The sequence below is a fragment of the Sciurus vulgaris genome (assembly GCF_902686455.1).
Source record: "Sciurus vulgaris genome assembly, chromosome: 16".
Lineage (NCBI taxonomy): Eukaryota > Metazoa > Chordata > Mammalia > Rodentia > Sciuridae > Sciurus > Sciurus vulgaris.
The window spans coordinates 22,341,062-22,367,204 of NC_136477.1; the positions used below are offsets into that span (position 1 = coordinate 22,341,062).

Below are 26,143 nucleotides of genomic sequence, written 5' to 3' on the forward strand. Positions count from 1 at the left end.
ACTGAGCCTGGGTAATAACAGGCAAATGTCATCCATTTTAGACTTTTCTACAGTGCAGAGAGCAGCAGTCATCATCTTGTAACCCAGTAGGTGGAACTCTGCAAGTTCTATGGCCTCAATTTTCCTTTGGACCACATTTCTCAGGATTTTTTTTTTTTTTTTTCCTGAAATGTTCAGGGAAGAAGCATTAGATTCCTTTGATCCAACACTGTGTCCACGGTGATTTTCCCCAGGATGAGATCACAGGGTGAAGGACTGTGAAGGGGCTGCTGCTACTTTTTAATTTTTCTCTAGCAATTGATTTTTATATCACATAAGCATTGTTTGGGTGACCTTGAAAAATAATGTAATTTAACTGCCATGATTAACCACTGGCCTTGCCCTGTAGTATGGACAAGAAACTGCCCTATGTATTACTGAGAAGGTCTCTTCATCTTTGGGAACTGATGACAAATCCAATCATCAGTGTCTCCTCTCTTTAGGGAATGCATTTGGATCCTCTGTGCTATTAGCTTTCTTTAATGTGATATGAATGGTCCTGCACCCCTGGTTTCTGTCTGCTCCATGAGTCAGCTGTTCTGATTTATTTTAAAGCCCTAATTTTAAGTGAAATTAGAACGGACACCATGCTTATTTATCCTCAGTGCCTGGGACCACTGCCTGGCATAGAGCCGACACTTAGCAAATGCTTTGAATGATGGCTGAGCCCTCATAGTCAAGGGACTTCTGTGGTTTGAATAAGTATTCCCTCAAAGGCACATATCCAATAAAGGCTTGGTCCCCAAGGTGACAATTGAGAGGTGGTGGAATCTTTGAGAGATGGGACCTTATTGGAGGTCCTAAAGTCACTGGTGGCATGCCCTTGGAGAGGGTCTCTCCTTGTTTCCTGGCTGTGGTCTGAGCAGTTACACACTCCCCACTATTTGCCATCCAACATCTTTACCAGGTGCCAAAGTCATGGGCCATCTAATGTTGGACTGGAACCTGCAGAACCATGTGTTAAATAATACTTTTTCTTTTTACAAGTTAATTGCCTCAGGTATTTTGTTAGAGTAACACGAAGTTGAGTAAAACAGGACTCCTCATGATTGCTGAGTTGGTTGACTATGACAGCCACTGCAGGTCCTCAGGGAGTGAGCCCTCAGGAAGTGAGCTCTGGATACCTCAGAGGGCTTTCCTTGAGATGTTGACCCAGATGCCATATGTGGTTGGGAAGGGAGTGTGGTAACCCCACATGCTATGTAATACTAAAATCAGGAGTTATATCTGTGAATACACTTGTCCCCTACTTATCTTGTCACTGGGTAAGGCATGCTAGGTTTGAAGGAGGAAGTACAGACCAGGATCTCAGTAATTTTTCTGCCAGTTTGGGAAATAAAAACTAATAACATAATCAGGGTTTTGTCTTGTTTTTGCTTTTTGTGGTGCTGGACGTGAAACCCAGACCTCATGCAATGCTAGGCAAGCGTTCTATCACAGAGCCACATCCTAAACCCTGGTTTTGCTTTAACAATGATTTGCTGGACTATGGTAGCCAAATTGACATCCTCAGAGATGCCCTCCCTGACATTTTGCTTGACCACGGCACCACTTACTATTCAACTTTGTGAAATAGCTTCCACATTTCACACCTCTGAACATCTGGCCACTTTTTTTTTCCCCCAGCATGGCTTCATATTGTCAAAAAGGGGACTGATTTGTGGCACGGCATGCACTGGTCACAGTACACATATTGAACTCCGACCCTATCCTTGCCAATCCTGAGACTTTCTAGTCCCGATCCTTTGACCTTATGTCACCAAGTGTCTGTTTACTCAGCTGATAAATTTTATCAATAATAATAGCTGCCTGTAGGGTTGTTTTAGGGATTAAGTGAGATAATACACACACGTAATGATAGGTTGCATCTATATTGATACCTATGCTCATAAGTACGAGGGCTGGTAAACAGTAATTATTAGGTAAGTAGTAATCACTTTCTTCCTTGTCCTTTCCTCCTCCCTTATCAAAGAGGGACAGAAGACCCTGGGATAGGGGCCCAGCAAATCCATCACTTTCAGGCGGAATACTCCTCCTTCTCCTAGAGTTCTGCTGTGTCATTCTTCCCGGACCTCATGTTCTGTGCTTTCCAGAATGGGAAGTGGACAGGCTGGGGCACGGGGTATCTAGAGCGGAGCCGGCTGGGAAGGCAGGGGGAAAATAGGACTGTTGGTTTGGAGGCAGCAAACCCAGCAGGGAGGCAACAGGAATTACCCGGCACTGAGGCGCCCCCCGTGCCAGCTCTCTGCTGACATAATTAATGAGGCTGCAGTGCCAAAAAAAATGAGGCATGTTGTTAGTATACAGACCCGTTGGGAGCACAAGAAAAAGACAAATAAAAGTTTTGCCAAAAGGGGAGTGGGATCAAATCAGCTCAAAAGGGAGACCCCATTTATCTGTGAAACTCGAATGTGTGCGATAGGGGTGGGGACAAAGAGAGAAAAGGATAAGAAAATGTTTTCACGCAGGAGCTTAAGAGCTACCAAATTCTTATTGCACCTTTAAATTTTTCAACTACTGATTTTACTTTTGTCTCTATTTTTCAAAGTCTATCCAATTGGTCAAATTCACCTGATAATGAAAACTAAAATTCCAATGGAGTTTTAGCATTCAGGACTTTAATATGCATTCCCAAACGACACAAGGGAAAAACTTGGATTATTTTTATTTTTAAAGAGCTCTGGGTTGCTGAGAAAAAGCAGTCCTGAGCCGACATAAATTTTTTTTGTGATTTGGGGGGCACCTGATTTTTCCAGCCTAAAAAAAATGAAAAGCGATTATCAATTTTTTCATACAAGTGTTCTCAATGACAAGTTCAATTTTCTTTCAAAAGGCCTTCCTGAATCATCGGGGTAAGACCTGGTCCAAGGAGATGGCGCCTGGGGCTGACTGCTGCCTCCCAGGAGGCAGGAAACAGAAGATCCAGTCGCCTGTTGTCCCCTGCAGCTGTGGCTGCGGACTGGCTGGGAAGAAGCCCGGGGCGTCGTTCCATGCAGTAGTTCTGGAAGGTCGCTGTGCAGGGTCTCTCCGGGTGGGTGCCTCGGCCCTCGCCCTGGACCGGGGGCTGGTGAGGCTGGTGTCCCGCCGGAACGTGGGGTTGGGGACAATACAAGCAGGTTACTTTTGTCTCTCGTTCCCGCACTGTTTCCCCATCCCTTTTTCTTTCCCCTTTCTCATTGACCATCTTTCCTGGTTTTTCCCCCGTCGGGTGGTGACTTGGAGAATGCGTCGGGAACAAAGTGGCTGTTAGAGGCGGCAGACTGTGGAAGGACCTGTCTTATTTCGTTGCAGTTAATTTATTTTCCCTTTTCATTCTGCCGGCTGCCGCTTGTTTGGTAAGTTAGAGCATGAAACCGTTAAGGCCCGCCTGGGGGGCCCAAGGTGGGCGGTGGAGCGGAGCGCCGCTGTCTGCAGCGTCGTGCGCGCGCTTAAGTGGGCGTGTGCGCGCGTGCACAAGGGCTCGCGCGCCTTGTGTCGCGGGGGCGTGCGCACGTGCACGTGGGGTGTGTGTGTGCGCGCGCATTGTTTCTGCCTCCAGCAGGGTCCCCAGCGGGCATTGAGGTAGGAAGCACTTTGCATTTCTTGGGGACCTGCGTGCCCTGTCCCCGAGCTGAGCTGAGCGGGCTGTGAGGACTTCAGGCGCCTCTGCCAGACCAGAGGAGAGGTTTCAACTTCTAATAAGAGCTACCGAATTCTACCAGCTTGTAATATGTCAGGGTACCCGTCTAAGCTCTGTGGTCACATTCACTTAGGTGACCCCCGACAACAACCCAGGAAGATCGGTGCTATTATTATCTTCAGTTTCCGGATGGGGAAGGGAGGCACAGAGAGGTTAAGTAGCCCAGCTATTAGGAGACTCTGAACTCAGACAGTCTGGCTCCAGAACCCACATCTTAACCCACTACTCGTTATTTCTTCAACGCAAGAGCACCCCCCACCCTGCCCGACCTCCTCCCCACTCCTCTTTAAGGCATTACTTAGGGGATCCTTTCACCTCTCTTCGCAAAACACCCTCATTTCGGTTAATCTGAAACCCAGAGGCGACTCAAAGGCATAGAAAACATGGAAGTCACTAAGGTCGGCTTGTGAAAGTGGAATCTCTTAAGTGGCACTTTGTCAAATAAAGGGCGCCTGCATCTTAAACCGTAGCATCTTTTAAATGTACAATACACATGCTCTGATAACTCATCTATTCTTTGTTTCTGACATTATTTTCCTAACTGTGAGTGATGAGTTGCGTTGGGACAATACAGAAGAGCGCCATTAGGAAACTAAAAGGCCCTGTAATCTTAGCGTTCTGCCCCAGGTACTATATGTTGTTGAAAATCTTTGAAGTCAATTTTCCTAAGTATATGCATTATGATAAATTTAAATGCATTTATTAAAAGAAATTTAAAACAGTATCATAATGTAGATTTTGTTGTATAATCTTAACTGGACAAGATGATCATTTCCCCATATCAAATATTCTTCTAAAATTGTTAATGATTGCACAATATTTTGTTGTATGAATTTGCCACAATTTTAACTCATCACTAGCCTTATAATTTGACATTTCAGTTGCTCACTAATTTTTTGCTATTACAAATGAATGCAGAAACAGTATGGCTATTTCTCTGGGACAAATGGATAGCAATGAAATTTCCAGATCAAACAAGGGCACACTTTTCAAATTATTCTCCAGAAAGCTGGTCTCAGTCCATACACCTCCAGTTAGAATTAACATGCTCATTTTCTTTTCCAATTCTGGTGTCATTGCTCAAAAGATACTTCATTAATAAACACATTGTATCTCCCCCCCCCCTTCTCTCTCTCTCTGGTACTAAGAATTCAACCCAGGGATGCTCCATCACTGAGCTACATCTCCAGTTCATTTTTAGAATTATTTTTTATTTTGAGATGGGGGGTCTCATTAAATTGCTGAGGCTGGTCTCGAACTTGTGATCCTCCTGTCTTGGCTACCCCTCCATCCCCTGCACAGTGGCAGGAATTATAGACATGTGCCTCCGCTGCCCCCACCCCCACCCTCTTCCCACAACCGCATTACATCTTTAAAGGGGAAAAAAAAAAAAAAAAAAAAAAAGGCTAGGTAATGTCGCAACATGCTGAGTTTCCATAGAAAGACTTTCCATGGTTGCAGATATTTGAAACATTTTGGGAAATTCAGTTGTTCCAGGACTGAATGAGACTCTGCAAAGGGCATGTAAAACAGGGACATTTTGGAAAAAGAAAGTAGGAAAGTTAATCCTCAAAACAGTTTTTTTTTTTCTTTTTCCTAAGGCAGGGAGACAGATGCTGTCTGTCAAATGAAAGAGGAGGTATTAATTGCTGCTTTTGCTGGGCCTTAGCTCCCTGGCAACTTTCCCATGTAGGGTCTGAAAACGTTGCTGCTGTGACTGCCGCAGAGCCACTGCAGAAATATTCAAGGCAGCAAACCTGGGCAATTAGAGGGTTCTGTTAATTTTCTTCCCCTTTCATTCTACCAGCTTCCCATCCTCCCGCATATCAGCAAGTTGGAGTGACAAATATTTAAAGTCAGCCTGTCATGCATCAGCAGCGCAGCTGAGAATGACTGATTTTCTTGACATTCTCAACAGCTTTGTGTGTGCCTACGGAGACCTGCAGACCCCAAACCTGCCACCGACCACTTCACAAGACAGCATTGGTTTGGTATCTGAGGCCAGGGTGGGGGTCTGGGTAGGTGGCATTTTATGACCAAGAACTGAACTGACATCCAATCTGCAGATGTTTTCAGAATATGCCTGTTTGTCGAAATGACCTCTAGGTGGATTTCTGCAGTGACAAAGAAGAGACTTTTAGGGTGTGGTTTAAATTTCTTTCCTTGCAAGACTTGCTTTAGAAATCACTTTTGCCTAACAGGTTGGAGACCACTACATCTTTAGGAATCTGAGAGATGCACTTGGACCCAGTTGGCCTTTTTTCTCCTCACTCAGCATTGCAACAAGAGTAACAGATGCCTATTTAGGAAAGGCACATTCCCTTTTTATATGCAAACCTCGTTGCTAAAAATTCTCTTTTTAGATGAATTATTAAACCCAATTTATGAAATAAGGACAATACAGATTTCCTCTTGAACTGTTCTTTCTCTTTGATATGTGATACCCATGTCTGCTGGTGGAGAAGAGCAGAGAGAATATGAGAGTTTGGTGGGGAGGTGAGGGAGGGTGGCATAAGCAAATAAAGGTCATTTTATAGCCCCAGAAATTTCCTGATCAGATCCCTTGGGTGCATCAAGAATTCTTATCAGAGACATGCACAAAAACAATGATTTTCATAAGCCTAGATGTCTTCTGATGAAGTAGGAATTTTAACATCAAAATTCCTTTAAGAAACAGTACTATCTTTGGGAACAGGTATTGATCTGTTTGGAATATCAAGATAGGTGCTTCCAAGAGAGAGAGCAGGTTGTTCTTTCTTTCAAGGAGAGGGGATTCGTGTTGCTCTTGCAGGGACCCCTGCAGGAAAGAGGCTGGAGTTGAGTGGACATAAAGCCACACAGAGGCACAGTACTCCTAGATATGCCAAGAACAGGGATGCTCACCTGGGGCTTAGGTTATAACACTAATATGAGATGAAAGCCACCATCACCTTACCTCCCTTATGAAATCTTCGGTAACATCTATGCTTTTTAAAAGTATAGAATCTTTGGCTAATAAATATTCTCCTTACATTTTTTTAGAACTCATAAAATTTGTATTCCTTTTGGCAACATGTGAAGTTTTGTAGCAATTATGGAAAAGAAGGTGACCACTAACTTGAAATTCACACCTTAATGACAGCCTTGGAGTCCACCTTCCAGGCCAGAACTTCTTACCAACACAAGGTCATCTATGACCTCATTACATGCTGCTGGTCCAGCACCATCTGGAAGCAGGATAGACCTGGTGTCTCAGGTTGTTTGCGATGCTATAACAAAAACCTTACATTAGGTAACTTAGAAACAAAGGAAATGTATTATTCACAGTTTGGGGGACTGGGAGGTCCAAGGTCAGAGTGCTGGTGTGCCTGGTGAGGGCCCGTTTCTCATAGAGAGTGTCTTGATGCTATGTCCTCATATGGTGGAAGAGACAGAGTTCCCTCAAGTCTCTTTTATAAGTCTCTAAACTTCTCACCTCTTAGTACCATCACATCAGTGATTAAGTTCCAACATATGAGGTGGGGGGAGACACCACCATTCAGACCCCCAGTGCCTAGTGGATCAGAATCTGCATCAAAGTTTGCATCTTCAGATGAAGACTCTGATGCAGACTTTACAAGATCCCCAGATGATGCAAGCACACATTACAGTTTGTAAAGTGCTGGTCTGCAGAGTTGGTTCTAAATCTGGGTGCACGTCGGAATCACCTGGCAGCTTTACAAACTGCTGATTCTTGAGTCCCATTTCTAGAACTTCTTATTTCTTTGGTTTGGGGAGGGAGAGCCCTGGGCATCTGTATTTCAAAAGACCCAGGTGGTTACAATGTGTGGTAAGTTTGATAACCCTTGATCAGAACATATCTCTCTTTGAGCCATGTTTAATCCCAGACTTTGTGAGGTACCTGGGCTAGCCACAATGTTTGCTGCTTTCACCAACCACAGCTCTCCCCCAGAGGCACAGCTCCCCATCCATGGAGGCTCCTGTGCCACAAAGTTTCACTGTGAGACTCAATAGAAAACTTGAACCAATGGCAGACATTCAGAGGAGTTTCTGAAATCACTCTTCTCTGACACTGCCCCCCCCCCCAATCTTCTGACTTGGCGCCCCCAGAAAACTACCTAACAGAGCAAACTGAACAGAACAAGGGATTTAGGGCAGACAAGCTGGGTTCAAAGCACAGCAGGGCGCTCTAACAGAGATACCTAGGGCTCTCTAAAAGGGATTGATGATATTACCTGCTTCATAGAGTCTCAAGAATGGATCAAAGAGAAAATGCAAGGAAATTAGTTAGTAGCACTTGTACTCGAGGAATAAAAGTGATACACATCCAAGAGTGATTGAGAGAAGGAGTGAAATCTATTGGTGCTCTCTGTTAAAAGCCTGCAGAAAGTGGACACCAACAAGGAACAATCCCTATGACACCTAGGAACTGAAGGACCAGGTATGTCTGAAAGAGGGGTGGAGGTGAGTGGAAGAGCTGAAGGAAGGAGCTTGGTGAGTCTATCTGAAAAGCTGTTAAGCCCCTGCCCAGGATCTTCCCATCCCACCAGGCTCATAGAATTTTACCCTCCCAAGAAACTAATCCAGGGCAGTTGCCAGCTCAGAGATGCCAGGCACAGCTGGGGTTGGAGGTGAGACCCTGGACAGAAACAGGCCAAGGAGACTATGAGACCCCCTATCCTACTTCAGTCCCCATTCCCCAGCAGGCCCCCAGAACACGGCTGTGCATTCCTTAAGAGTAAAGAGCTGAAACACATTTGAATTTTGGGGAATCTTCCAAAGGAACAGCAGGGCCCTGTCTGATCATCCTCAGCAAACACCCCGTTGACAAGCCATCGCCACATGACGCCACTTTCCTAATATAAACGGGAAGGCAAAGATCACAAGAGAAACCTCCAATGGAAACCAAAACAAGCAAGAAAAGAAATTGAGGAAGTAAACATGATGTTAAGCCCTTGAAGAGAGAAAAGGCAATGCACTCCTAAGACAAGACTATTTGAGAGAGTGGAGGTATTGAAAATGAAAAAAAAAATAATAAGAAGAAAACCCTACAAATACAGAAATAATATGCAATAAAAAGGATGGGGCCAAAGTTAAGGTCATGTCTCAGAAAGTATTTAAAAAAAAAAAAACCCTTTAGGTCAATATCAGAGGCTCAATATAAAATAAGATATTCCAGAGAGAAAAAAAATGGAGAGAAAAATTATCAAAGCAAACAGTTTTTCATGCAGGGTGCAGTGACACGTGCCTGTAATCCCAGTGACTCTGAAGGTTGAGACAAAAGGATAGCAAGTTCAAAGCCAGCCTTAGCAACTTAGCAAGGCCCTAAACATCTTAGTGAGATTCTGCTCAAAATAAAAATAAACAATAGTCTTTTAAAATACTTCAGAATAAAAAGAATATGATTTTACAGAATGAATAAGCCCCCAAAGTGTCCAGCACAATGGAATTTTTTGAAGCTGGGAAAGCGCATTTTCATGAAATTTAAATATTTCAGGGATAGTGAGCAGATCCTAAGAACCCCTCTGGGGGCAGAGGAATAACAGATCAGGGGTCACACACAAAGGGTTAGGAGTCAGAGCGACTTAATCACCTCAGTAACACAGGAATATAGAAGGTAAAAGAACAAGACTTTCAAAATGTTGAGGAAAATGTTATTTCTTGCCTAGAATTCTGTATCCAGTCAAGTCACCCAGAGTGGTTTCTGGAAGCTAGTATTCTCTGAAATAAGGGAGTTAGCAAAGACAAAGGAAGCTATATGGCCCAGAAAATGGATTCAAGAGAAGAGAGTCAAAGGAATTCAAAATTTGGTGAGTGAAACCCTGGGTAGCTGCTGGATAGCAAGGGTGATGAACCACCAGCTCTGACTGGAGCAAGAGGAAGGACAGTTTCAGGAAGTACGAGTCCGAAATAGAGGGGGGAAGGATATGTTTAAATCCATTGAGAGGAATTTTACCTCTCTTCTGGAGAGTTTGTGGGGGAAATTAGCAATAGGTATGTGAAATTATGCAATTGAAAAAAGAAGTCAATGATTAACTCCAGGGAAAACAAAAAGTCACATACAAAGGGAAGTGTAATATTTTCCTGGAGCACCTTGACCAATGTTTGCTTAGAAAAATGTGTTCATTGAATATTGATTTAACAAAAAAATGTGATATGACTATATGGGGAAGATGTAGGAGGGAAAGTAGATAAGTTGAAGGTGTAATCACTTAAGCCTTCATTTCTCATTGCAGAAAGGCAGGTGATTATATATATAGGGAAAAATCCAGACAGAATAGTATATGCCTTTTACCTAGGAAAATGGAAATAATATGAACATTATTTGCTAGGAGTTGGGACTTGGGGTAGGTAGGCATGAGAAAGGGAAAGGTATTTTTTCTTACTAACCTTATAGTATTATTTATCTTTTAAAAACAAGTGTGTGCACTATTTTGATAGAAATAAAATGAAATTCCAAAACAATGCTGAGCACCATGCCAGGCACAGGGTGGGAAGCTGTTCTTCCCATTCCTGTTCCCAGGCCCCTTGGCTTTTCTCTACAAACTGATGAAGTACAAGAAGCTGTAACTTCATCATACATCTGACTCAGGAGGGACCCCACTGGAACACCCGTTGATGTTTGGTTTTGTTCTGTGCTGTGTTTTGCTCTCAGAGAGAAGGTACTTTAACAGTGGACTTCAGTGGAGAAGTGCACAAGAAAATTTGATTTGGAATGGTTTGGGTGCTGCTTTAGTGACTGAAATAAATGATTGGTATTTAAAATAAGAGATCCATACTTTTCACCTATAACTAGGGATTTCTCTGATAAGGATTTTATTTATGTGAAAAACTGCTATGTCTTAAATGCACTGGAATGAATTGAAGGTTGTCCAATGGAACATGCCATGGGGGCCTTTTTGCAAAACAACTGCCTTATGCCCTATTTGGGGACATATTGAGGATGCCGTGGGGGGGGGAGAGTTGTATCTGGTGAGAATGGATTATTTCATGAGAATCGGTGACAGAACTGATATTTTGCATGTATGTGGGTTGCTGAGGGTAAAGAGGTAGCACCGTGGATTCCAGGTGCAGAGGGTGTGTGGGGATAGGTAGCAAATTCACAGAAATCTGTAGAAGACGAGGAACTTGAGGCTTCACTATTACTCAGGGAACTGTGGTCACCTTACCTCCATCTAGCAGGGCAGGGAGGCCCTGCTGACCTCGGGGCAGGAGTTTCCCAAGTTTCGACATACCTGATAGTAGTTCACGCGTACAGCCATCTCCATCCTGGAAGGGATTCGGAGCTTCTTCTCTTGGACACCCAACAGGCTTGCTTCACACTGAGAAAAACAAAATCAGATTCCGGATAACCACACTGTCTTTCTTTTCTCAAAGTCATTTTTCCCTCCTACCTTCCTTAACCAAACTAAAGTTGCTGGCTGCCCACCAGGGTACCCCTCTGGGTATCTCAGTATAGTTCCTCATTTGTGCGACTTAAACAGTAAAAGGATCTTTAGAACTAAGTTTTGTCATTCTTCTTGCTGTACCCTAGCAGCCCTGCTCCGCTGATGTGGCAGACTCCTCTCCCATGCCAGTTCGATTTGTGCAAAACCCAGCAAGTTCCCTGGTGCTACCAGCACAAATATGCTCCTGCCCCAAGACTGGGGGGACAGGTGGAGCCTAGTGTAGGGGCGTGAATGCGTTCATGTGTCTGGGTATGGGGTTGTGTGGAGCTGGGGCAGTAGGAAGTTGAACTCAGCTTTCTGGCATATTCTATTCTTCACTGAAGAGTGATATATTCTGTCTTAACTATTCATGGTGTGAAAATCCCACTGAGATTCCACCATGCATATTTTTAAATGCTTGTAATTTGAAGATGGACATCACAAAGACTTTGTCTTTGGACTGGGGTGATGGCAGTCATTTCTTGTTCAAAACAAACTCCTTGTACCTTCTGCAGGAGATAAAAGACAGTCCTTGTGTAGTTGCAGGCACTGGCCTTTGACTATCAACAGCATAGTAAGTCATGTTTTATGTGAAAAGTTAGGTAGAGAAAGAACATGGCCCTCCATCTGGTTTGGGGTCATGTGACAACATGCTGCTCATTTTAAGGATAGTGTTCAGACAGCAAATGTGTGTTGCTCAGCACAGAGCTTCACGTGTAGTGATTCGGTCCTTCTTGAAGGGGGTCGCACTGGCCATGGCATACCAGAGGCAATTTTAGGTAGAACCTGCTGAACGCTTAATTTTAAATGTTGCATATTTATTTTAATGCGTAGTGGGAAAGGTTAAAGTCAGCATATGAAGTGCACAGTGACATGGAGATATAAAACTCCAGTAAGACAAGTTGTTTAGATATTTTAAATGAGTGTTAGTTTGAGCAAAATGGCCATTAAATAATATCCAGAACTATATTACCCAGGGTTAGGTAGAAAATAGAATCTTCCCCAATGGTACCCGTGGCAAGGTGAGGTGAAGGGACTCTTGCAGATCCCTGGGGCAGGGTAAATGGAGTCCTGAATAACACAGAAGCCCTCAGAGATTAGCCCTAGGAAGGATCAAAGAAGGGAACTAGAGTCCACTGGGACCTGCAGCCTCTACATGGAGCACAGCCATGGACAGTCAGGGCACCCAAGTGAGGAGGCAGAGAGAAACTCAGCCCCTCACCTCCTTCGCTCTCATCCCTGCCCCATTTGGAGCCTAGAGGGAGTTCAAAGGGTCAGCCTCCATCAAGGTACAGACTCGGGCAGAGACTGGATCCAGTTTGGGACAGGGCAGGAGCAGAGAAAAGCCAGCATAAGGTGGGATGCGTGGCAGGAACGAAGGTGGCAGGTGATGGCTGGAGTCTAGATTCCTTCATGATTCAATGAGGTGAATATGCACAATCCTCAATGAACAGATGACAGGCTGAGCCAAAGAAAGGTGGAGGACTGGCCCAGCTTCCAGTGCTGGACGGTACCAGAGCTGGGCCTCAAGTCCAGGTCTGTCTGCTCAAAGAGCCCGAGCTCTTCACTGTGACTACACACACACACACACACACCACACACACAACCACTTATGCAAAAACCAACCAGCTGTGATATTGGGGCTGTGTTCACAATGAATACAAATAGTAAAGAGCATATTAAAGCATCCTTGAGGGGCTGGGCTTGTGGCTCAGCGGTAGAGTATTTGCCTAGCATGCGTGAAGCACTGGTTTTGATTCTCAGCACTGCATACAAATAAAAAAAAGTCACATTCCACAACTAATATATATATATATATATATATATATATATTTTTTTTTTTTTTTTTTTTTTTTTGTAAGCATTGTCGAGTGCTGACATTTCATTCTTTCCCATTGTCTCTGTGGCCCAGAGCACCTGGGCCTCTCATGTCTACAGGTTCTGCAACTAGACTATAGCGGCATCTTAGTGGTTCACCCAAGACCTTGTTATCCTGGGCACAGAAGCATAAACCCCATTTGTCCAAGTGCTGGAGTCTGGTTGGCTCTCCTCAGGGCTTACAGTCAAGGGCAGGGCTCCTGGCCAAATTAAAGTGGGGCCTGGGAGAGTCCAACTGCACTTAAAAAATAATAATAATTGCATGTACTTTCTTTAATGAGCTCTCATTCCCACTTGGCAGCAGCAACACTAAATTCAGTCCACTCCAGCAAAGCCCAGTCTAATTCAATAAAAATGTTAGCCTAATCCAGGGATTCAATCACTAGCCAGTTCAAAGTGCTCTCTCCATAAGGTGCTGCCCCTCCCCCACCTGACAGGACTATCGGGGCTTTCCTGCAGGTCTACCACCCAGCCAACAGGGGCAGGGAGAGGCCGTGGTGGTGTGGCTGCAGCATGGCCGCTCCTCTTGCCCCTACTGGGTTGTATCCAGCTGATGGCTGTGGTCTGCCCCATTGAACACTGAATGCTGCACAGAAGCATAGTCACTGCTGCTAACCCTTTGCTCAGGCAGCTGATCTTCCTCCCAGCCTCAGCCATCAACTTGCCTGCTCCTCTGGGCAGTCTTTACATGAGGGGAGTAACCAACCCTCTGTATTTTTGAAATTGGCTTTTTAAATGACTCTGGCTAAGAATCGGCCCTGGGGGCAGCAGAGGGGAGTCCCTACCTGTTTTCCCATAGCCCAGGCTTCCTGACCTGGGGAGAGAGAGAGGCAGGACCAGAACGCTCTTGCTCTACTGGAAGCGCTTGCTCCAGGGCAGAGAGAGAGGGTGAAGGAAACCAGGCAGGCAGGGATGGGGGAAAAGGCAAGGTGGTCCTGAGCTGAGCAGGCCCAGCTTCAAGGAGAAAGCCAGCAGCTGTCTTCATCTTGCCATGTGGGATGTCTCGGAACAAACCTGGAGGCGTGCAGAGTGGACTTGTCTCTGTCCCATCTCTCGTCCCCCAGTGGTGGAGGGTTTCATCTCAGGGAGTTAACTCCGCTGTCTCCTGGGCTCTATTTCTGGCTCTTTCAGGAGACAGGGAAGCCAGACCCCATGCCCTCACATGGCACGTCAGAGGCCTCACGTGGCAGCTCTGAGCTGCTTCCCAGAGCCTCTCAGAGCAGAGGCCAGGCCTGGTGGTGGGCTGTCCACTGAAAGAACCTAAGACAGCATATCTGGTATGGATGCGGTGGAGCTATGTTATTGTTTTTGGTTTTTACATTTTGTAGAAGAAATCGGGCTAAACCAATATCTAAAATACATTAGTATAAAAAAATACAAATTGGATCTTCAGAATACTCAGGACCAAGACTACTGGTGACCTCCTTCCACTCTGGCATTCTTTCCTGGGTGAGAACTGAAACTGCAGGAAGTCACAGCATTAGACGGTCACAGCCTGGTGAGGCCCCACTGCCCCCCACTGTGCTTTTCCTGGTTATTAAGAAAATTACTTCAGCACCCCAAGCGTCTCTGTCCTGACACACAAATGGGTGTGACAGCCCTGGCTAACTCATGGAGATGTTATAAAGAGTAAATGAGACAACCCAGGATTTTGCATATTTTAGGCATTTGCATATAACCTTCCCCCCTTCCTCCTTATCTCTGCTGTCTGTCTGGTTATTTAGTTGACATTTTTCTTTATATTGACTCCCTTTTAAACTTCAGCTGTATTCGAGCAGTAATATTTGTGAATTCTCCAGGCAGATATGCTGGACACACATACACCCACACACACCCACACACACACACACTCATGAATAAGCACCTTAATCTTGAATTATTGGTGTTAAACTGAGAAGACGAACATTCCAGAACTCCTGACATCATCTCAACTATGAAGAATGGCGCGGTACTAGTCTTTGAAGGGCACTGAGCTCTTTTCAGGCAGTGTCCAGCGTTCAGCAAATGTTTGCTGCTTCGGCACTTCAGCCCGGGCCAAGGCTGTGTCCTGTACTTCCTGAGCGTGGGCTGCTCGTTTTCTCTCCGGCTCTTCTGCCTCAGGGCCAGCCGTGTGATGGCTCTTCCCACTGTCTCTGCAGCTGCTCCTGGGCACATTCTTCCCATGCAAATGCCTCTTTCTTGAAGCTCCTGTCAGTGAGATCTGCTTCTCTCTCCTCCCAGTGGCCGTCTATCTCCTCGACCTCCTGATCATTCGCTCTCGTCCTTGTAGACTTCAGCATCTGCCTCTCGGCTTTTCTCTCTGTTCCAAGTTCATTCACAAATCTTAACAGCTTCAGCTCTCATGTCGATGTACATCTACCATCTTGTCTCAGTCCCTTGACCTCTGCACCTCTGATTACTACCTTCCCCACTAACTCCCTTCAGCAAACCACTGGCATAGCCGCGCACTGGAGCATGTCACCCCCTGGAACTCCACAATCTCAGAAACCCTTCTCTTCCACACTTCAGTCTCTACTCTTCCAACTCCTTGTGCCCTTATTATAGGGTTTTGGTGCTTCTTCATTAGCGTTCCCGTGTTACCTTTTCTGCATCCAACTTTGCTGACCGGTCTAAGTCCCATGAGGCATTGCTTAGCAACTTGGAAATGCCTGGACATTTTCATATTCCACCATACTCACCTGCAAGTCCCCAACCTTGGAGCCATCAACCTACCTGCCAGTCAGTCCCACACCTGGGCCCAGGGTGGGGCGTGTGGGGGCTGAGCATGGTGCAGAAAATCCTCCCATCCTTTCCCATGAAGTTTGTTTTGTTCTTATTTCTGTATTTTTGATAAGGTTTCTGTTTAGTAAGACTGCTGGAGAGGGAAAACTGAATTTGTAAGTGTTCTGAAAATGAATGAATGCTAAAGAAGAAAAAAAAAGTATTTGTATCTTTCTCATGTAAGACCTGACCTCTCCCATTGAGGGATTCACAATCAATTGATTGTGAAAGTAATTTCCTTGTATTCATCCAATTTTACACTTGTATTTGAATGCCCTTCACCTTCTTTCTCAACCTTCAAAATTGCCTAAAATTGGCTCCTCCAGGAAACCTCATGTGAGACCCAGGCTTGTCTCCCCTCCTGCTGAGCTCACAGCACTTATTATAGGATTCAGCAATGAGCTATTTATTATCCATTTCCCCTACTGGACTGCCATATAGGTTTTGAGGCAGAGGACCTTGTCCTTGTCTTTGCTTCTCCACCTGTCAGCTCAGAGCAGAGTAATGATAGTTACTTGTCAAACAAAATTGAAATAAATCAAAGCCAGAAAGAGAACAAAAAAATAAATGTATTGCATTAAAATGATGATGAACTACAACAAATTATTCATATTTTGTCTGCATAGTCCTCCTCCTTCTGAATGGAGCCTCTGACCCGTGCCCCAACCATGTGGAATGAAAGTTAACAAGTGACCCAGAGCTTCCTCTTGGTCACTGCTGATTGGCTTCATCTGGGCCAATCAGAGTGCTTCCCTTGGATCTTTTGAGCTGGCATTAGAATAAGGAACACAGCTCCTCACTGTTGATGAAGCCGTGACAGGTGAGGTTGGGGAGCGGCGGAGAACCATGTTCACCTCCATGTAGAAGAAGTCCATGTGAGATGAGAGAAAATGTACCCAGTGATGGAAGAGAGATGAGGGAACAGAAATGGGTTCCTGGTGTCCATCCCAGAAGCCCAGGCTGCCAGTCTGTGAGCCTTACAGACAATCCTTTCATCAAATTACTTTTTGGTCCTAAGCAACAGAGTTGCGTTTCTGCCATTTACAGTCCAAGGAGCCTGGTCTACTCATGTGCTCATCTTTTGCTACTGATTCTACTTTTCTTTTAACAACTTACCTAACTCTAAATATTAGATGGTCAAAAGAAAAGGGTTGAAGGGCGATCTGATCCTTTCATTGCCCCCAATTTTCTCCATTTATTGTATTAAGATGTAATGTACACAGAGACAATACTCCCTGTTCAGCATACTGTTAAGTCTTCAGAAAAGTACAGTCTGGAACCACCATCAAGACACAGAGCAGCTCCATCAACCCAGACTTTCCCTGCTCTCCTTTGCTGTTCAGTCCTCACCTCCACCCCAGCTTCTGGCCACCCATGATCTGTGTGCTGTCCCACCTTTGCCAGAATGACACATAATGTGATCCTATAAAATATAGGAATTAGCACACTGTGAGTGATCCCTCCATGTGATTGAGAGTATCCATAGTTCAGTCCCTTATATTGTGTCTTCTTATGTCAGTGTATGATGAACCTAGTTTGCTTGTCCCAGTTGTAGGACACTGAGTTATTTCCAGTCTCTCTACCCTCAGCTTCAGGTATTTCCTTTGCACCTGGGCTGAGGCAATGTCTTTTCACGCTTTTGCCCCATCCTTACGATAAATGCTTTCACTTGTTACTTGACACTTGCTGGCCTGTCCTAGCATGGGGGAGGAGGGGAGAGCATCCTCTTTCTCTGATTCAATCATAGTGGGTAGTAGGCAGGTCCTGTGTCCCCCCCCCCCCCCCCCCCCCCGCCCAGTGTCTCAGAAGTCTCAGAAGTAAGTCCTTCTTGGTGATCCTTCACTGGCCCCAGCTGTAGGAGAGCATTTGTGGTTTGGGCCCAGGATGCATGTCTGCCTCTTTCTCAGGGGCAGAGACTTGTCAGTGTTCCCCTCCTCCCGCCGCAGTGGGGGCTCTGAAGGCTGCAGTGCTTGCAGCTCTTGTGTGGCAGCTCAGTCTTGCTGTCCTGAGGAAAAAAAGGACGTCTTGCCTTTCCTGATGTAACTGCTGCTCCCCTGCCTCCTTGCAGGAGCCACTCAGCAAGGGCCACCATCTGGGCACCAGCTCTGCTGTGATCCTCTACAGCTGCTGAGCTCAGTGGAGAAGAAGCTGTGTATGTGTGTGTGTGTGTGTGTGTATGCTCACACATGTACCCATCTTTTGGGATTGCTATAACAAAGCACCATAGACAGGGTGGCTATGGTGTTCTCAGCTAGAAGCTGAGAAGTCTAAGATCAAGGTACCAGCAGATGTGATGTCTGGTGAGGGCCCATTCCTCACAGATGACTGTCATCTCACTGTGTCCTCATATGGCAGAGGGGAAGCTAGCTCTCTTTGGGGAATCCTTGTGACCTAATCACCTCCCAAAGGTGCTACCTCCAACTGAGGGTAGGATTTCAGCATATGAATTGGGGAGGATAGAAACATTCAGGTCTTAGTCCCTGTGCCTACAGTTCCTGGGTTTCTAAATTCTCCCACTCCCTCCACTTACCCTTCAGTGAGTCATTACAAATTACAAATAGGTGACTTCTCCTTACTGGCCAGTACATCATCTGATGACATCGGCTCTAGGTAAGCAAGTACTCACATCCAATCTTTCTTTGGAAGTCCTTATTACTTTTTAGGTTTTGGATTAGTTACTTACCATGTGGCCTCAGCTCTCTCACAGCTTCCAGAAAAAATTGTGAATCTGATCCACGTCAAGGTTTTCTTCTGTTGTTGGGTGACAATGATGCTTTCCCAGTTTTTGACATGCTAAGCAGAAGCCAGAACCATCCTCACTTTTAAAACAGAAGACGGAAGACAGAACCCCATGTTGTCTGGAGGGGCTGTGACTTAAAGCGGGAGGCCTCCCACAGGCCAGCTCCAGCCCTGGTTGGATTTTAGTTGACCCACAGGTGTAGTTTGTCTGTTGTGCCAGGCTAGCTCAGATGCTGGTAAAGACACAGAGTCAAGACCCCAGACTCCGGGAGTTGGGTAAAAGCAGGCTTGTGGCAAGCAGCCTGCAAACTTGTTTATTGTAGGAACAGCTATACATTTTATAGGTTTCTTGCCCAATCACAATGTGCCATGGGGGATCAGACCACCAGCCTCCTATACTGGTTCCCTTGGTAACACCAAGTCAACTCAGGGCAGTTGTTTACTTTCTAAGGTAGGAGAAGCAGGACGCTACTCCCGCAAGTTTTCCTTACACACTTGAGACATTCGCTGCTGCCAGCCAAGAACTAGGATTTCTCCCAACACACAGGTGTCTGAAAAAAGACTTGAGTAGACGTTGAATGTTTTAGAATCTGACATTCCTCACCCCAAATCTGGATTTTTGGTTTCTCCAGAAAAAACCTCCAGCTGCCATCCTCTACCCAGGCTATTTCCTGGGTGTGGGGTATAGTTCTCAGGTCCCCTGTCCTCCCCACGCATGGAGAGCATTTGGCCTGCTTCGAGCAGCATCTTAGCTTAGCTGACCCTGGTGGGCAATGCGGGGGCTGAGCCAGTTATTTTCTGGTGAAGTTTTACCAGTTGTGAAAATGTTGAAATATTCCTGTGCCAGTGGGCAAATAGCCCATGTGACCTCAGCCATCCTGCACCTTCCCTGGGACCCTCATTCCAAGAGGTACGATCTCAGCAGCCCTGGGGCAGAGCTGTGACCTGACTGTGCCTCCTTGGTTACCGTCTGCCCCATACTGGGCGTTGGATACCCACGGTCACGGTGACTCTCAAGAAACTTCCATGAGCACCCATGGCTCCTGGCTGTGAGAGGTGGAGAGAGCAGAGTGACGCTGATGAAGGCCATTTCTGAACAAAACGGATTTCAAGGGCCTGGTTGCAGAAATCAGTGCGAAGAGCAGAATGCAGCTTTGCCTATTGGTTCTAGGACCATAAAGAAGAGACCAAAACCAAACCGGAAGTGAGAGATTGAAGAGGATTGAAAAGAGAAGCTCACGTCCCAGGAAAAATCAAGAAGCAAGGCTGATACGTGTTGGAGATAATGCTAGAAAATAGCTGTGCCTCAGGGTAGCCCATTATAAGGGATTTTTGGCTTCTTTCTACTTAAAAAAGATAAATAATTACAATAAAGTCATTAACTGTTTTGTAATTATATACCAAAATAATTAAATTTGAAATTAAACTTGATAACATCAAGTTGTTCAAACAGGATTAATTAGTGTCTTAATCTGATAAATCATTTTTATTATTATTAGGATTAAGTCTTAGAGGAAAAATAAATTATAAAAGGAATAGTCCTTACATTTCACAGAGGAAGAAAGAGTACTTGGCTTTCAATTCCTTATATATGGAGTACTCTTGAAGGTCAAGTGCTGGAGGCTGATTTTTAAGACATAAGCTGGAAGAAGAGAAAGTTTTCTTGAGAGGACCCTTTTTTTTCCTATTTTGTACTTGGATTTTGAAAAGTAAGTAATGTTTCCTCACAAGGTTCTACTAATTTTTTTAAAGTTTTCTTTTTAATTGTAGGTGGACACAATACCTTTATTTTATTTTTTAATGTGGTGCTGAGGATCAAACCCATACCTCACCTGTTCCAGGTGAGCCTTCTACCACTGAGCCACAACCCCAGCCCTCTACTAATTTTGACCAAAAAAAGAAAAGGAAAAAGGAAAGAAAGAAAAAAAGAAAGAAAGAAAGAAAAGAGAAAGAGGCCAGAAAAAGTAGCCAAAGTAATAGCTACCCATCAAATAACAAAAAGTTAGTGTTTACTTTGAGCAAAATACAATGCTCAAAAATGCAAGAGCATAAAAATTTGTGTAAAACACATACAGTCTCTTCTTTCCAATCTCAGGGTTTGCTTCTCCTGTGGTGGAGAAAAAAGAATCTATGCAGATAGAAGATAAAATGACAACCAGAAATTCAATTATGATAGAAGGTACCTATGATGGTTAGTTTTCTGGGTTGACTTGCCGGGCCATCATACCTAGGTATTTTTGCCAAATGCCACTCTAGATATTTCCATGAAGATTGTTGTGGCTGTTGTTTTTGATGAGATTAAAATTTAAATCAATAGATTTAAAGTAAAGCAGAATACCCTTCATGTAGTGGGTAGACAGTATCCATTTAGACAAAGGCTTTAAGAAAAAAAGACTGACCTCCCTGGAAGAAGAGGAGAGAAAATTTGGTCAGCAGAACCCTGGTGGACTTGAACTACAACTCTTCCCTAGGTCTCGGCCTGCCAGTCCCTTGCAGATTTTGGTCCTGTTAAACTTTCATACTCATATAAGCTAACTTTTAAAAATCTCCCCTTCTCTCCTCTCTTTTCCTCTCCCCTCCCCGCCCCCGCCTTCTCTCTTATCCTCCTCCTCTTCCTTCTTTCTCTCTCTTCCCCCCATTGGTTCTGTTTCTTGGGAGAACCCTGACAGATGCATCTCCAAACCAAAGAAGGAGCTGTCTCTGGGAAGCTCCCTCCCTCTTTGGCAGACTCTATTGTCATAGCAGTAAAGTGCTACAGGATGGATGGGCCTACCATGTCCTAATAAAACTATATTTATAAAACAGGCAGACAGCCCATGGGCCACAGTTTGCCAATTTGATTTTTCAAAATATCGAATGAAAATGTTATTTATCTTGCAGCACGACCTGAGTAATCCCTGTGGAGACAGAGTCCAACCAACAGGACCAGATTGTGGTATGGTGGTGTTGGGCAGCCCTGCTTCCCTGCATGACCTTGAATGGCTCTTGGAATTCCTTGGGCCTTGGTTTCTCTTAAAAAATTGTAAAGAAAACATGAATAAGACTGGGAGGTAGCTCAGTGGCACAGTGCTTGCCTAGTATGGGAGGCCCTGGGTTCCATCCCTGGCTCCACAGGACAAACAATAGAAAAACAACTGTTAACAAATCTGTTCTGGGTGAGGGAGAACCCTGGCTGGGGAGGCCTCCGTGACATGGAAAGTGCATCCCTGAGATGCTGGGCTGCTGCACGATTCCCAAGCCTGTAGACACCCCAAGGGGAGAGCCAGTGGCCTGAGAGGCAGTACGAGTCCTGGGGGCCATGCTTGCCCCAGGAGTGCTAGCTCTTGGGTTAGATGAGAGTGGACCCCTGCCTTGAGTAGATGTCTCAGTCCACAAGTTACAGGAGCAGGAAGAAGGAAAGAGAAAGGAGAAGTAGAAAACAAATTAACCACAACCCTGCAGACAGTCTGCCAAGTCCCTCTGCTGTCTGGGAACCCAAGGACTCCGGGATGCAGTTACGCTGGGGCTCATAGCAGGCCAGCTGAAGACAGCAGGTAGACGGGGCTCTCTGAGTTCCTAGCCTCTGGATTTAGGATTTGGTTCCCACCTGCTGGCCTCTCTTAGCATTGGCTTTGGCAACCTTTGAATGAAAAGCACCATGACCTTTCTCAGGTCTCAGAAGGCAAGCTTTGCTGGGGAAGGTGGCTGTCCAGTGGACGATACTTGAAGGTGTGGCAAGATTTATAGGAGTTGGGGGAGACTGTTACAGTCTCACCAGGTTTAGGAAGGGCCTGCTAGCTGTCCTCACAGGCCAGCCCCACAGTGGACTCTATGATAGCCCCCACACCCTGTGTGATGTGGGACAAGGTCCCTATCTGTGCCTGACAGTGCTCTCAGCAAATTAACAGCGTGTCCTTCTTGTGACCTCATGAGGCTAGTTAAAATTCTTTCCTAGGATTTTATAAACCAGCAGTGGGACAGAAGACCAGCTTTTCTTGGTAGTGAAGAAGTAGGTTGGAATGGGGGAGATGTTTCCAGCCGTGTACAGGAAGCCAGTTCCAGAAGGACAGAGACAAAGAGAGGCAGAGATGGAAGGCACATGTGAACTCCTGATAGCTTTCAAACCCTGAATCCAGGTGTTCATGTGATTGAGCTGCATTCCATCAGTCCTGCAGCTGCATGACCCTGTGGGCAAATTCCCCTCTGGGCTGCAGTGGGTTTTGAAGGATGTCTATTTTGCTAGACTTGCCATAATAAAGTACCAAGGACTGAGCGACTTAAACATCAGAAACTATTGACTCACAGTTCTGGAGGCTGGAAATCTGAGGTCAAGGTGTCCCCAGGGTCAGTCTCCTCAGCGGCCTCTCTCTTTGCTTGCAGATGGCGTCTTCTCCCTGTGTCTTCGCCTGGGCTCCCTCTGTACATACCCATGCCCTAGTCTCTAATAAGGACACCAGTCATATTGGATTAGAGACCACTCTAATGACCTCATTTTGAGACCAGGGCAAAGGACAGATAGCTGGTCATCAAAGGAAAGGAAATGGGTAGATAGCACTTCCTCTTCAACCCATTACTAACACCTGGGGTGGGGGGGGCAGGATCACATGATCCAACACAAGTGGGGCCCACTGGGGCTACTCTTTCCTGTCTTTTGGTCCTGTAGGCAAGATGAGAGGAGGAGGGGGCATGAGAAGAAAAGAAACCTAACATTTATAATGGGGTAAGATACCCCCACTCCCATGGCACCAGCTCTGGGTCTCTGCTCCTCTCTAGAGGAGTCTCTCTCTCTCTCTCTGTCTCTGTCTCTCTCCCCTTTGCTTCTTAAATAAAATTTACCTTCTACTCTTGCCTCAGCATTTCTTGAGTGTTTAATCTTCAACACTGGGGGAACAAGGACCCAATCCTTATCTTTCAAGACTGGTATCAATTTTAACTTAATTACCTCTTTACAGACTTGTCTCCAAACTTAGTCACATCTGGAGGTACTGGGTCCTAACTTGGAATATGAGGTGGGGGGAGGACAATTGAGTCTATAATGAGGGGTTTGAGTTCAATTTCAACCCCTGCAACCAAGAGAGTCCTCATAAAGATGCATGCCTATTCATGGAAAATAAAATCTGGGCAATATTTATCAAAAATCTTAAAAGATGCTATTTCTGCATGGGGAATGCTTGTATTTGCTTACCTGCATTTTTTAATTTTTCTCCTTCAATGAACATGTATTCTTATTGTAATAAAAATGCTTTAAAATATTCAAAACCTCCCAGAGCCCTGCATGTGATGGACGGGGTAAAACCCAAGGGTGGCATTTGAAAGCAGGAGGGCAGTGGGAATGGAGTCACGGCTGATCACTGCAGACAGGCTGTGGGCACCAGGGGAGGGGCCAGTCGGGGAGAGGGCACCAAGACGTGCCTGAGAGAGTTCGGAAATCAGGAAATCAGACTCAGCTCTGCCAGTGAAACCATAAAGCAAGCAAAAATGGATCCACGCAGAGAAATGCCAAGTCACCTTAAAGAGGCAGGAGGGCTGTAGCAGACTTCCAGTGACTGGAGAAGTTCAAGAGCTAGAGAAAGATGGCGGTGTGTGTGTGTGTGTGTGTGTGTGTGTGTGTGTGTAGCAGCGGAAACTCAAGAGGAGGGCACATGGGCCCAGCATTGTACCTGGAATGGTAGCAGCAATTGGACATGGGAAGGGAGGCCCTTGGGAAAACCAAGCTGCTGTTTGAGCCGAGCATCTTGGAAAAAGACAGAGTCCCTCTTAGTCTCCTAGGCTCTGCTAAAGCAAAATCAAATCAAAGCAAAACAAAAAATCAGGGGAGCCTCCTTTCTTTCTCTTATTTTCTTTTGTTTATTTATGATTGAGAAAAATGAGATGCTTGTCCAAGAGGGGAAATTATAATTACCACTACAATGGCCTCATGATGAGGTCCCTGGCACTGAGACCTACCCTGGGACGTCGTGTTAGGGAGGACCCTGGGGTGCCATGAACTGGAGAAGGACCTTTCTCAGAAGAGGGGCTCAGGGGCAGGAAGGGAGGGGGAGGCTTGGGGGAACCAAGGGTGAGTGAAGGTCCCCTTGCCCGTGGCAGGGAGAGCAGGCTGCTTTCACGCCCTGGTCATCTCCAGGACTGCGCTGAGTGTCATAATCCTCCTTGGTTACTCCTGAGACTCATCAAACTCCATGACACAACAGCATCCCATCAGCAGCGTTTGGTGGGAGAAAGACAGAGGGTGCTGGGATTGGGGCAGAGCAAGGAGATGGTAGCTTGGGCTGGGACCCCCCCAGTGGGCAGGCTTCAGGGGATGAACCCCTCTGTCCTCACACAGAACAAGGAAGGTGAGCCTCAAAACACAGGAACTACCCAAGGGGCGGACACAGGCACTGTAGTCACTCATCTGCAAAGCCATAGTCCCCTCAGATACAGCAGGTACCTGTGACTCTGGGACACTGAATTCACCCCACAGGGAGTGGTGAGACAGCCAGTCAGTCAGATCTTAGATGATGAGGCTCAGAGAGCCCCAAGTTTACCCAGATGGCACAGGAAAGAGGCAGGTTTGAAACTTCTTTTTTTTTTTTTTTTTTTTTTTTTTGCAGTGCTGGGGATTGAACCCAGGGCCTTGTGCTTGCGAGGTGAGCACTCTACCAACTGAGCTATCTCCCCAGCCCAGGATTTGAAACTTCTGATTTCCAGATGAAGAATGTGTCTTGCTAGTCCATGCTACTGCCCGCAATGTCTGGGGAGTTGACATGCCACACCAGCAGGATGATGTGGGTCCTGACCTGTGAACACCCCATCCTTTTCTTATCACCACAGAATCGCCTGTACTCAGCCTTTAGAGCGTGCGGCTGAGCCTGGGCTGGGAGTGCATGTTCACCAGCCACTCTGACTCTGGTAGAGCCTTCCCCTCTCTGGAGGGAAGGGCCTGACAATCCTGGGCAGGAGAGTCTGGAGCGCAGGCTGGTTCTGTCTCTCCCTGGAAACACAGCCATCTGCAGCGAGTCCGCATCACACAAGCCTGTTCCTGGCACTCAGCCACCCTTGGACATTGTACCAGTTGCAGTTAGTGCTCTGCCATTCCACTCAGGTCCCCTTATCATTTCTGTGCCCACCAGCACCTCCGGTGCTTTGGGTAGATAGCACTTCCTCTTCAACCCATTGCTAACACCTCCCGGTGTTAGCAGCCAGCCCTGAAGGGTAGCTATTGAAACCCACTTGACCTGTTGCACCATGAGCTGGAGATGCCCTGGACTGGCATTCCCCTGGGACCCCCCGGGACCAAACACGGATACTTATTCCAGCTCCTTCATCCCTGTGGTAGGACCTGCGGTGTCCCCAGAGCTTCCTGTGGGAATGAGCCAACATCACCCTCCAGGCTTGGGGCCACACTCCTGCTTCTTTCTCCCACTCCCCCACTCTCCTAGCAGTTTTTCCAGGAAACACTTGCTAAGACAATCATTCCCTGATAAACTATTTCTAGAAAAATCCTCATCTTAGGGTCTGCTTTGGGAGAACCCACCTAAGAGGATTGCATTAAGAAATCCAACTGCTGAGTCTCCAAGGTTGAAGACCAGCAAAGACTGGTACCCTGGGGCCGAATTGGGCTGAACTGGGTGGTTTGATGGGCATGCCTCCCCAACCCCTGCCAGTCCTCCCTCATGGCAAA

General features: G+C 45.9%; 1 long non-coding RNA gene across 1 annotated transcript; it reads right to left on the reverse strand.

The window, feature by feature from the left end:
- Positions 1 to 1,947: 1,947 nt before the first annotated feature.
- LOC306646511 lies at positions 1,948 to 22,996 on the reverse strand. The gene is made up of 3 exons (XR_013759860.1): positions 22,784 to 22,996; positions 10,933 to 11,019; positions 1,948 to 3,112 (listed from the first exon to the last, which is right to left on the reverse strand). It is a non-coding gene; the product is annotated as an uncharacterized lncRNA (long non-coding RNA).
- Between the last annotated feature and the right edge of the window lie 3,147 nt (positions 22,997 to 26,143).